The sequence below is a fragment of the Saimiri boliviensis genome, chromosome 15, assembly GCF_048565385.1.
Source record: "Saimiri boliviensis isolate mSaiBol1 chromosome 15, mSaiBol1.pri, whole genome shotgun sequence".
NCBI classification, from domain to species: domain Eukaryota; kingdom Metazoa; phylum Chordata; class Mammalia; order Primates; family Cebidae; genus Saimiri; species Saimiri boliviensis.
Genome location: NC_133463.1, coordinates 14,146,676 through 14,158,729, shown reverse-complemented (window position 1 = coordinate 14,158,729; position 12,054 = coordinate 14,146,676). Strand labels below are relative to the sequence as shown.

The 12,054-nt window shown below is 40.1% G+C and overlaps 1 protein-coding gene across 1 annotated transcript in view; it reads right to left on the bottom strand.

Moving 5' to 3' along the window:
• CLVS1 (clavesin 1) overlaps window positions 1–12,054 on the bottom strand; it is a 213,706-nt gene that overhangs the window by 188,848 nt on the left and 12,804 nt on the right. The gene's annotated exons all lie outside the window — the stretch shown is intronic.

The following is a 12,054-nucleotide window of genomic DNA, read 5'->3' as shown; positions in this document are numbered from 1 at the left end:
CAGCAGGCCCCAAACATAATTAGGCAGCATGAAGAAGGAGCGAGAGATCAAAGCACTAACGAGCTTTGCGATTTTGTCGAGATTAAATACCCTCTATTTAAAATGAGAATAACATCTCCTTAATGAATTATTGTGAGGATTAAACAAAACCATGTGCTCAGGGAGATGCTCAGTGCCTGGGAGCATTATTAACATGAACACTCTGCAATCCAGAAAGGCACTGGTGTTATTTATGGGAATGCCATATTTGAAATTAGATCTCTAGATACTTATCAGGGAGTATTAGAGATAGGGAAGAAATAGAGGCAAAGAAAAGAAAAAAAGTCGTGAGGAACAGAAAGAATGTGCAAAGAGAAAACAACACATCACTTTAAAACCTTCACAACAAAATTTGCCCTATCTTTATTTTCCTGTCTGATGTTATATTTTGCAGCATAGTGGCAATAACTTCTACTGCTTTATAGAACACTCACAATAAATGGCTTCAGAGCTTGATTTACAACCGGAGCGAAACATGGGCACTTAATCATTCCCAGTGGCTGTGTAAGGTTCTGTATATCACTGTTCCGTGTGATTATCTGGGAACCATATCGAAAGGGCAGGGGAGCTGGCTGGTGGTTATAAAGGTGAGGCTCCGGGTGCAGGGATTGGGGGTTGAAGTCTGGGCTTCTGCCAGGGGCCTTCCTTCTCAGCTCTACAGTATCTTTCTTATGAAGGAGTCAAAACTTGCTTTCCTGGCATACTGAGAACTGGGGAAAGCAATGACTAGCCCAGAAGAGCTTCAGTGCAGGAAAAGGCCTCATAATTTGCAATGCATTCAGTCAGGATGCTAGCTATACTTATTAGAAAATCTAATAGTGAATGGCATACAGGCGACAACCATGATTTTAAAATGCCTTTTCTACATGCCCTCTTTTACTGACACTGACCTTTGGAAGAGCAAACACAGGTCATGCTCCTGGATTGCAGCACAATTTCAAATCAACTAATTGAGTGAGCTTAGCATTAGTTGCCTTCATGGGGACTTGCTCTGAGAAAGAGGAAGTTATTCTTAGGCCCTTGGATTTCTAGCCATCAGACGACACTTTTTTTTTTTTTTTTTTTTTTTTTTTTTTTCCTACAAGGTCTTTTTAACTTCTGGGTTAATAAGTGAGAATTTCAGAGGAGCAGCTAGCCTGGAAAGGTATGCTGTCAATGAAACCTTGTTCTCCAGGTCAGCACAGCCCCCTCCCTGCAAGCCCTGCCTGCTTCTGTAATGACACTGTCAGAGCCCTGTGAAGGCTAACATCTTCCCGATGAGCAGCCACCTGGGCACACAGGGATGTGCACTGCTGTGTTATCTCTGAGCCGAGACCCCATTACTCTTCCGTCCAATCTGTGAGAAAGATGGCTTCTAACAGGCAAGTTTTTAAGGGCCTGAACACAATTGTAAGGGGATGTTGATGGTGGGGAGACAACAGCTGAGCCCTGGATGAAGTGGAATTACGGAGTGAGTAGTGGGGTATATCTGACAAGGAGATTCTTAGAGGGAGAAGGGGACGTAAAAGAAATATTCAAAGAACTATTTGGCTGACACACATGGCATGCCAAGTACACATGCAGTGGGTCAAGGAAGCCAGAATCAAGGTACATTATAAACTCTTCTAACTTCATCCCTCATCAATCAATAGCTTTTTAGAAGCATACAACAGAGATGTGTTCTATTTTACAAGATCTTTACACTAAATGAGAAATCACATCTTGAGCATTTCAGGCTTTGGATTAGGTCAAAATAGGAAAACCATCTCACTGATGGAAGAAAGGAAATGACTATCTGACCTCTTCTTCTCTAGTACCTGAATTCATCCTCACAGTTCTACAAAATACATATTATTACCAAACAAAGGAGAAAAACAAGGGTACGAGGAGTACAAATCTTGCAAGATCACAGCAGTGGTAGCTGCTGAACTGGGATTCTGTTCACCAACAGAAAGTCTCTATATGAACACTGATTTCAATGCAAGGCAGAAACGATGCCTTCGATCGCTACCTTAAATTAGGCTCAGATCAGGACCAATTTTTATAAAACATTTCAAACAATATCTCCTGTCCTTTGCTGGGCTGGAATGAAAAGAAAAATCAAAGTTGTTTTTGCCATCATGGCTACTATTGTCAAATAATTAGGGCAGAGACAGGGTAAGGATTTTGAACATTTGGTTGGCTAGGTTTCTGTGAGATTGGAGTATGTGGCAACAGGATTTATCTTTTGGGCTATGAGGTCCTTTAAAAGTATTTTGAGACCTCAAGTGATGGGTGATGGCTTGCTTACTGATACCTCCTGGAGAGCTATTATAAATGTCTGATTTTGCACCCCTCACATTTGGTAAATGAGTTCCAGTGCTAAGTTGTCTAGCACAGTGTTTTAACTGAGAAGCCAGGTCTGAGAGCTTGCCAGTTTTAGCCACTTGCCAATTGTATAACCTTGGACAGATCACCTAACCTCTCTAAGCCTCAATTTCATCATCTGCAAAATATGGTTATCAGCAGTGCTTATGTAAGAGCATTACTGCCTGGTTCACGGTAAGCACTCAGTAAGCACTCAATATTGTTTGGTTTTGTGGTTGTAATAACTGTCCTACTCTTCAGTTTATGTTTAGTCATTCCCAAACTCAAAATAAAAACTGATCATCACCAGAGAGATTCAGGAAATATTTTGGTGGAAAGGGCAGGCAGTTCAGCCTTTCTTGGATTTCTCTTAGCAGGCTTTGGGCTTTGGGGGCAGGGTTACTCATGGCCCTGGTGAGAAGCTTAACATCTCCCTGGCTTGCCTCCTCTCTTCTTTCCTCACCAATATTCAGTACGGATATATTAGAAATCTTCCCTTTTCATGACACACGTTCTTACAACTGAGGACAATCAAACTGAATGAGGCACAGACCTCCTGCTACTTGTAAAAAGCTCTTTAATGCTCTTGCAAAAGCCAAAGGCAAACCTCAATCAGTGGGCTTATTTATAGTTTGAAGAGTTATATCCCACCTATGGCCTTGGGGTTTTAATCAGAAGAAGGAACCCACTTAATGCTCATCTCCCACTGCCAAATCATACTGCAGAGCTGTGGGGGCTTTTGCGATGTTAGCCCTTGAGAGGCTGCCGCAGGTCAGCAGTGACTGGTGACATTTGAAGAAGCTGCTATCTTCAGTGTAACCATCACATAAATTACTACAAGGCATGACGAGACAAGAAACAGCTGAACACCTTCCCAGAAACAAGGGCAAGTGGAAAAGCACCTGTCCCCCAAGATCAGACAGATTTGGGGTTGTTTTCTACCTTTGAAAGTAAATATGACAGTGTCCTCACATTCACAATTGTGAAGGAAAGAACGTCAAATATCCTAGTAACTTTCCCATCATTTAATGCCTGGGGGGTTTGGAGGTGGGGTAACTGCTGTGACATGTCATTCTGAGACGGTGAGTTCAGAACTTCAGGAACCACAAAAGGCCAGACAACTGTTACCATTCAGTATGCATATTAACAAGTGCATGAAGGAGACTTGGATTCATTCCGTTAAAGAATAACAAGGCTTGTCAATTGGTCAGCACCTCTTTCACTTTCAAACTGAACCAACACGTCCCTCTCTACTTCCTTCTTACTCACATCGAGAACTGAATAGGCCTTCGATGTTGAGCCTTCTGAATCATCTCAACTTCTGGTGCACCCAGCTTCCAAGGCACATGCATCACTGCCTGAGTCCCATTCAAATAGCCTCATTGTTTACTTTGAGCCAACCTGTACCTCTTGGCTGGGAGAGGGAGTTAAAGAAAGAATGTAGAAGCAAACAAACTTGAATTTGGACCCTGGGGCTGCTTTGCCGCTTAACAACATACCAATGATTCAGCTTTTGATTGCAAGAGACTGGAAACTGAATGCGGGGTTGGAATGAGTCCATAAAGAGGACTTAGTGGGAAAGCATAGTCCTTATGTGCAGACAGACCAGGGAATAATCCCATCACTGTTACGTATTACCCATGTACAAACATAGATCCTTGTGGGACCACAGCAGGCCTTAGAAATAGTGTGTACAAAGCACTCGGCACAAAAGCACCTAACAAAGGGTAGCTATTGATGCTGATATTAGGATTCTAGACAGCCACATTCAGGGGCTCTCCAAGTGAGCCCCAGCTCATCTAAGCGTGCTGAAAATATGGAGGTCTTCTGAGTTATCACAATGCCCGGAAGAAGGGATGCTAAGCATTTCACGGTGCTTAATATGGTTCTACTGAGTAAGATCAAGCAGCTCCTCCTGCCGACTGTGTGCCTTCTAAGCACTGTGCCCAGACCTCAGGTCCCCTCCACCATGACTCATGGTGCTCATACACACACTCATTATCTGCCAAGAAACCCACTTGCAGTCTTTCAGAAGCTCCATGGATATTTTGAAACATCTAACCACTCAGTGGCTGAGTGATTGGCTTCAGATGCCTTTGGGATGAGCTTGGAATTGGAAGCTCTGAGTCTGGGTTAAGTTTTTCCATGGATGAGTCATATTGCTTCTTGACTAGAAAGTGTCTTCTCCTCCTGAAACTATGTTTATGTCATTAGTAACTTAGTAATACAGAAACTGCCAAATTGTTATGAGCATTAAATAAGAAAACGTAAGTGGAAATGCTTAAGAACCATAATGACTATGCAGCTGTGTAGTCGATATATGTGCAGTATTATGTACTGTAATATAATTGATCAGCAGCCAACTTAAGGTTCTACCCCTGAGAAATCTTATTGGTCTGAGCAGTGCTTTCCTGAGCCAAGTTGGAGCCTGAGGCCAAAGGAAAATCAATAATACCGATCCTGCCTTCTTTAAAATTTGGATATGTTGAAAACAGAAAGTCAAATACTACATGTTCTCTCTTTGAAATGGGAGCTAAATAATATGTACACATGGACACAGAATGTGGAATAACAGACATTGGAGACTCCATAAGGTGGGGGGTGGAAGGGAGAAGAGAGGTGAGAAATTACCTATTGGGTGCACTGTTCACCGTTCAAGGGATGGTTACACTAAAGGCTCAGAATTCACTACTATACAATATATCCATGTAACAAAACTGCACTTGTACCCCCTAAATCTACAAAAATAAAAAGACATTTAGCAATAAAAGGCAAATGTAAGCATGCTTTCTTTACAAAGTAAATAAAGAAATAAAATTTGGATATTTTGTTAATCAAGAATTTCTTTTGCATTTTGAGTTTTTAAAATATTTTATTACAATATTTATTTTGATTACTGTGTTTGTGCCCCCTTAAATTTTGCCCTATCCCTTACCTTTACAGCCCTGAGTCTGAGCTCCTGGCTCAGACATCATCTTAAATGCAACCTTTTGGCCCTCGCTCTGTATTCTGGGGAGAAAGGACCTCCTGGACCCTTGGCCTTCTTATAGTGGATCTATGTACTTGAAGGTGGAATCAAATTGTTTATCAACTTTCTCTTCTCTCTAGTAAATTACCCTAATTTAACTCATGCTTAAAGTGCCTCTTCTTCCTTAAATAACCACTTTTTAATCTAGTTTTCAACCTGATTGCTGATTTCTGAGCTTTTAATTATGAGAAACAAACAATACCCTGACAAAGGAATCTTCCTTGTAATTGTACATATTACGACTTGCAATGCATTTCCAATTGTTTTTCCCCCATCAAGTACACAACACTAATGGTTACTATTATAATGTATTCTGAGGCTTTTATTATCTGGATTCACCCCTACCTCCATTCTTTTCTTATATCCTGAGAATATAATAAACATAATAGGTAGGGTCACTAAAACGAAGTGATTTCTCAGAGTCTCTCAGCCATAGCTGAGCTATTAGAGGACATCTACACATATGGGTAGCTCAGGGTTCTCAGCTGCATTTTTTGTAATTTTCTAGGTAAAGAAAACTTGGTAATGGCCTCAAATGCTGCAGCCCTTCAAGGGTACATCTTGTAGATGCTGACAAAGATATGAAGAAAGGGGTCCCCTTATACATTGTTGGAGGGGATGTAAATTAGCACAGCTACTATGGAGAACAGCATGAAGGTTCCTCAACAAACAAAAAATGGAATGTTCACATGATCCAGTAATTTCACTACTGGGTAGATAGCCAAAAGAAATGAATCAATATATTAAAGAGATATCTGCACTCCCATGTTTATGGCAACACTATTAACAATAGCCAACATATGGAATCAATGTGAGTGCCCATTATCAGATGAATGAGTAAAAAAAAAAAAAAAAAAGTGTTATACAGCAAAAACAACTATGAGTAGAGTAAACAGATACCTACAGAATGAGAGAAAATTTCTGCAAGCAGTGCATCCCACAATGGTCCAATAACCATCATCTGTAAGGAACTTAAATTTACAAGGAAGAAACAACCCCATAAAAAAGTGAGTGAAGGACATGAACAAACACCTCTCAAAAGACATTTATGTGGCCAACAATCACATAAAAAACAGTTCAACATTACCATTAGAGAAATGCAAATCAAAACCACAGTGAGGCACCATCTCATACCGGCCAAAATGGGTATTATTAAAGTCAAAAGGTAACAGATGCTGGTGAAGTTGTGGAAAGAAGGGAATGCTTATACACTATTGATGAGAGTGTAAATTAGTTCAAATATTGTGGAAAACAGTGTCACAGTTCCTCAAAGAGCTAAAGACAACAATATCACTTGACCTAGTAATCCTATTACTGGAGATACATACCCAAAGGATTATAAAACATTGTATTAAAGACACATACACACATATGTTCATCGCAGCGCTATTCACAATAGCAAAGACATGAAATCAACCCAGATGCACATCAGTGATAGACTGGATATACATCATGGAATACTATACAGCCATAAAAAAGAATGAGATCATGTCCTTTTTCAGGGACATGAATGGAGTTGGAAGCCATTATCCTTAGCAAACTAATACAAGAACAGAAAACCAAATGCCACATTTCCTCACTTATAAGTGAGAGCTAAATGATGAGAACACGTGGACATATGAAGGGGAACAGCAGACACTGGAGCCTTTCAGAGAGTAGAGAGTGGGAAGAGGGAGGGCCAAGAAAAATAACTAATGAGTACCAGATTTAATTCCGGGGTGATGAAATAGTCTGTATGGCAAACCCCCATGACACAAGTTTACCTATGTAACAAACCTGCATTGGTACCCCAAACTTAAAAGTTAAAAATGGAAAATATAGTATATATGTATATATATGCAATAAAATATTATTCAGCCGTAAAAAAGAATGAGCTCTGTCCTTTGCAGAAACATGGATGGAACTGAAGACCATTACATTACGTGAAATAATCCAGGCACAGAAAGACAAACATTTCATGTTCTCACTCTCATGCAGGAGGTAAAAAAGTGAATCTCATGAAGACAGAGAGTAGATTGGTGGCTACTGGAGAGGGGGAGGGGAGGGGAGAAAAGGATGAAGGAGAAACCAAGAATATAATTGTATGTACCGCCACCAAACTGTACACTAAAAAGTAGAAAAGATGTAAAATTATATATGTATATTTTTTACTTCAATAAAAAATTTTTACAAAAGACAGTACATCTTTTGACCCAGTATCCTAGTTATTTCCCTGATTTAATTTTTTCCTAAAAAACAACTTCCATTTACTGAGCACCAATTAGTACTCACCTATGCCTTTCATCACCCCCACTTTACAGGTGAGAAACTGAGGGTAAAAAGGATTTAAACAATTTGCTCGAGACCCCATGGCAGCTTAGGAGGAGCTGGAATTGGAAGCTGGCCATTGGATTTCAGAGTTTATGCACTTAATCATGCTTCTATTTGGCCTCTGGACACCACCAAGAAGGGCAGTTGTGATTAATTCTTGCAACAGCCCCACATGCCAGGTATCTTATCATTTCCACTTGATACAATTGAGAGTCTAGAAAGCAAAATAGCTTGACCAGTTTCAACCTTTTTTTTTAAACTGAGTGAAATCCAGAAAAAACAGATGTGTCCCTTTATGCTCAGATTTTCTTCTCCAGCACTGGGACATTCATGGCAAACTGGGCTTATTATGACCAAGTGTGAGTCTGCAGTTTAGAAAGAAGCAAGAAATGAATTTATTTTTGATTGGATCTTAAAGGGGCAAATAGTAAATTCTTGCCAATGCCGATATGAGTTCAGGTGAGAACAATCAGAGGGCTTATCGACCAACAACGTCCCCTAGGTCACCATTACATACCAAGGTGGGGAGTTGGGATACACACTCTGCTCACTCTGGGAGAGTCAGGTTCATTTTTTGAATAAATACATGGTCGCTGATTGAATCCATCTGGTTTTGATTCAGCCTAGCAGACTCAGAAAATGCAGAAGTCAGTCAGCTCTCTACCGGGGTCCAATGTCTACGCAAGGCCAGTTTATGCTCAGGTAGCCCAGGCACTGCCTATGCCTCAGTTGCCACGTTGAATCCAAGCAAACAGAGCCTGGCATGAACCCTCAAGGGATAGTGCTTCCCATCACTCACTCTTCTGAGCTTTTTTCCATGTGTCTGGGTCCCGATGAATGAGATTTACATTGTCTTAATAAATATTAATAGCCATTTTAATCTTAGTAAACCCTTTACATGAGATATTCAAATGACTTCCCAGTCATCTCAAGCCCCCGGTGAGAGTGAAGCCATCTCCTTAAAAAGCTGTATCAGCCCTCCCAGGCCTTTTGGGCCCTGCTGAGCTGGGTCTGTGTGAAAGGAAACACATTTGGGGACAAAGCAAACAGGTGCTTAGGATAGGCATGCCATAGTTCATATTCATTGCCCCATTCCTATTTTCAAATATTGGATTCCAGCCTCTGGTTGCAGTTCATTTTATCATCTGTCCTCTATTACTTTTAACATGGAATATTTTATAGTATTAGTGATAATACTAGAAGCTAATATCTAGAGTACTTACAGGGTATCAAACAAGAAGCTATGTTTTTTTTTCAATGCATTATTTCACTCAGTCCTCCCAGCCATACTGTTAGATAGACATCACTCTCATTCCCACTTTACAGATGAGAAAGCTGAGTCTCAGGGAGGTTGCTTGTCCAAAGTTATATAACCATTAAACAACATGACAATATTGAAATTCAAACTAAGGCTTGTTTGCATCAAATATTTGGCTATTCCAATGGAATAGCCATGTCATTACAACCTTTCTATTAAAAACCATAATGATCTGGGACAAATAATACTGCAGTTTGAAAAACGTAGAGTGGGAGAATACAGGAGAGAGATTACTTTAAAAAGTCTAGCGAATTAAGAGACTGTTAAGTAAATTTTTAAGTCCCTTCCTATCCATAGGATCAGACTGAATAAGCTTCACATTCATGAGCCATGAAAACTGGAAGGTATCTCAGGAATTACATAGTTCAAACTTCTTATTTTACACAAGAGGGAACTGAGAAACAGAGAGGTGAAGTAATTTGTCTGAGGTTATCATAATCATAAACATCTGGATTATTTACTAAGATTTGTTCTTCTTAACACATTTTGGGATATACATAGACCAAATCCTAACACAAAATAAAATATTTCACGAGGGCTCATTTCTTTATGTGTACATTTCCACTTAGTGATGTTCTCTGCCTCATCTGTCTTAGCAGATGGAATTTCTAGAACACTGAAAACAACTATGCACAAATGAAGTCAGCATAATTATTGATATGGTTTGACTCTGCTGTCCCCACCCAAATCTCATGTTGAGTTTTAATCCCCAGTGTTGGAGGTGGGGCCTGGTGGGTGGCGATTGGATCATGGGGGTGATTTCTAATGGTTAAGCACCATCGCCCTAATGATGTCTAGTGAGAGAATTCTTGAGAGAGCTGGTTGTTTAAAAGTGTGTGGTACATTCCCGTATCTCTGTCTCTCCTGCTCCACTATGTGAAGATGTGCCTGCCTTTCCTTCACCTTTTGCCATGATTGTAAGTCTCCTAAGGACTTCCTAGCCATGATTCCTATACAGCCTGCAGAACTGTGTCAATTAAACCTCTTTTCTTCATAAATTACTTAGTCTCAGGTAGTTCCTTATAGCAATGCAAGAATGGACCAATACAATTATTCTCCGGAACCATCAATATTTTCCTATTTCAGAATTCAAAATGTTAATGTGCCATTTTTGAGAGGATAGCTGTTGCCTCTAGTTTACACTGATATCCTGCACCAATGAGTTGTGTGTCTCAGAAGGAATTACTTTATGGCAGTTGGAGTGAGCTGTATGTTTGCACCATTGCTAAACATCAGACTAAACAATGGGGTCCTTACTGGCAGGGATTGTGGGTTCTCACTGCTGTCCTCATTGTCCTAATACAACCTCTGGCACAAAGTCTATACTTGCTGAAAGTTTGCTGAGTAAATGATAAAGATGGATGAATCTTAAGACCTAGAAATCTGTCTCATCAGTGAGGCAATGTAGTGAGAGACTCATCGTTAATTATGTTAATTATGATATGATATATGATATGTTATTACATATCATTATTACAGAATAACAGAGCAGAAACATGAAAAGGCAGCCCAGGCCTAGGTGGAGTCTCAACCAAATTCTAGACTAATAGTGTTAAAATATGCAAATGCCTGTCCAGGATTAGACTGCCTCATTTCAAATTATCAACCACAAAACAGCCAGTGGTCACCAAGGTGCCCTATACTGTTACCATTTTGAAGAGGAAGAGTAGTGACATGAGGCATTGAAGAGGCACTTTAGAAATTCCTTTTAATGGTTATGGGGATTGAGATATTTTTAGGTTAAATATCTCTGTGAAAGCTCAAGCCATAGGTGATGTTTTGGAAATTGATTCATTCTTTCTCATTCAACATTCATTGGCTATTATGCCATGCACCAAAGATATAAACATGCAAAAGACATGTACTCTGTTCTCAAGGAAACTGCAGTCTCGGGAAGAGAGGTAAGAATACACAAAGTAAACACACAATTACAGTAAAGTCGGGTTAAGACGACTGGCTCTCACATCAAACTACCATTGCCCAACTCCACTGTGTATTCACTAGCTGTGTAACATGAATGAGTTCCTTTACTTCTAAAAGCCTTGGGTCATCAAAGGTAAAAGAGGGGTCATAGTGCTAATATCTATTATGCAAAGGTCTTAGGTGGGTTAGATGAGATAATATATATTAATGCTTAGCAGAGCTTGTCATAAATATTCAAAAAGCTATGATAACAGTGGCTATTACACTTCTATTGTAAATGCATTAATAGGAATAGAGGTTGGGTGCCTGAGAAAAACAGGATTTGGGGGGAAGTAGAGGAAGACAAACAGGATTTGGGGGGAAGTAGAAGAAGACTAGCTTCCTCAAGGACCATAAAGATGCATCAGTAGGCAGAATGTGTCTTTGAAGTTGGATGATTGGGGTTGCCATAGGGGATGGCTGTCTCTCCTTTGGGTGTCTGACAGGTAAAATCCAAAGGGTTGGAGCCATTTAAAAACCTCAACTGTTCAAAGCAAGGCTTATATTCCCAACCAGCTAGATCAGAGAATGTGAAGACGAGCAGAAGATGAAGCAGAGGAGGAAATGCAGAAGATGGATCGTAACCTTACTTTATTTCAATCGTTTTGCAGGTCACTAAATTCTTCATAAATTACCCAGTCTCAGGTCGTTCCTTATAGCAATGCAAGAATGGACTAATACAATAATTCTGCAGAATAATCCATACTTTCCTGTTTCAAAATATGAAAGGTTAATGTGCCATGTAATAGGGGAAGTGACATACCAGAATTTTGGAAGGGTCACCCTGACTACAATGTAACCTAGAATGACTCCGGAGAGATGGGACTAGAGGCAGGGATACTGGTACTGTCTAAGAAGCTGCTGCAGTAGTGAAAGAGAAAATGATGAGAACCTAGACAGGCAATAGTAATGGGAGCAAAGAGAAGCGAAGAGATCTGAGAAGTTTTTAAGAAGAAAGTGGTAGGACTTAACAATTAATTGGACGTGAATACCAAAGCCAGGGGCAGTCAGTCAAGGATGGCTTCTGGGTTTCTGGCTTGAGAGACTGGGTGAATGAAAGAGCAGGTAGAGT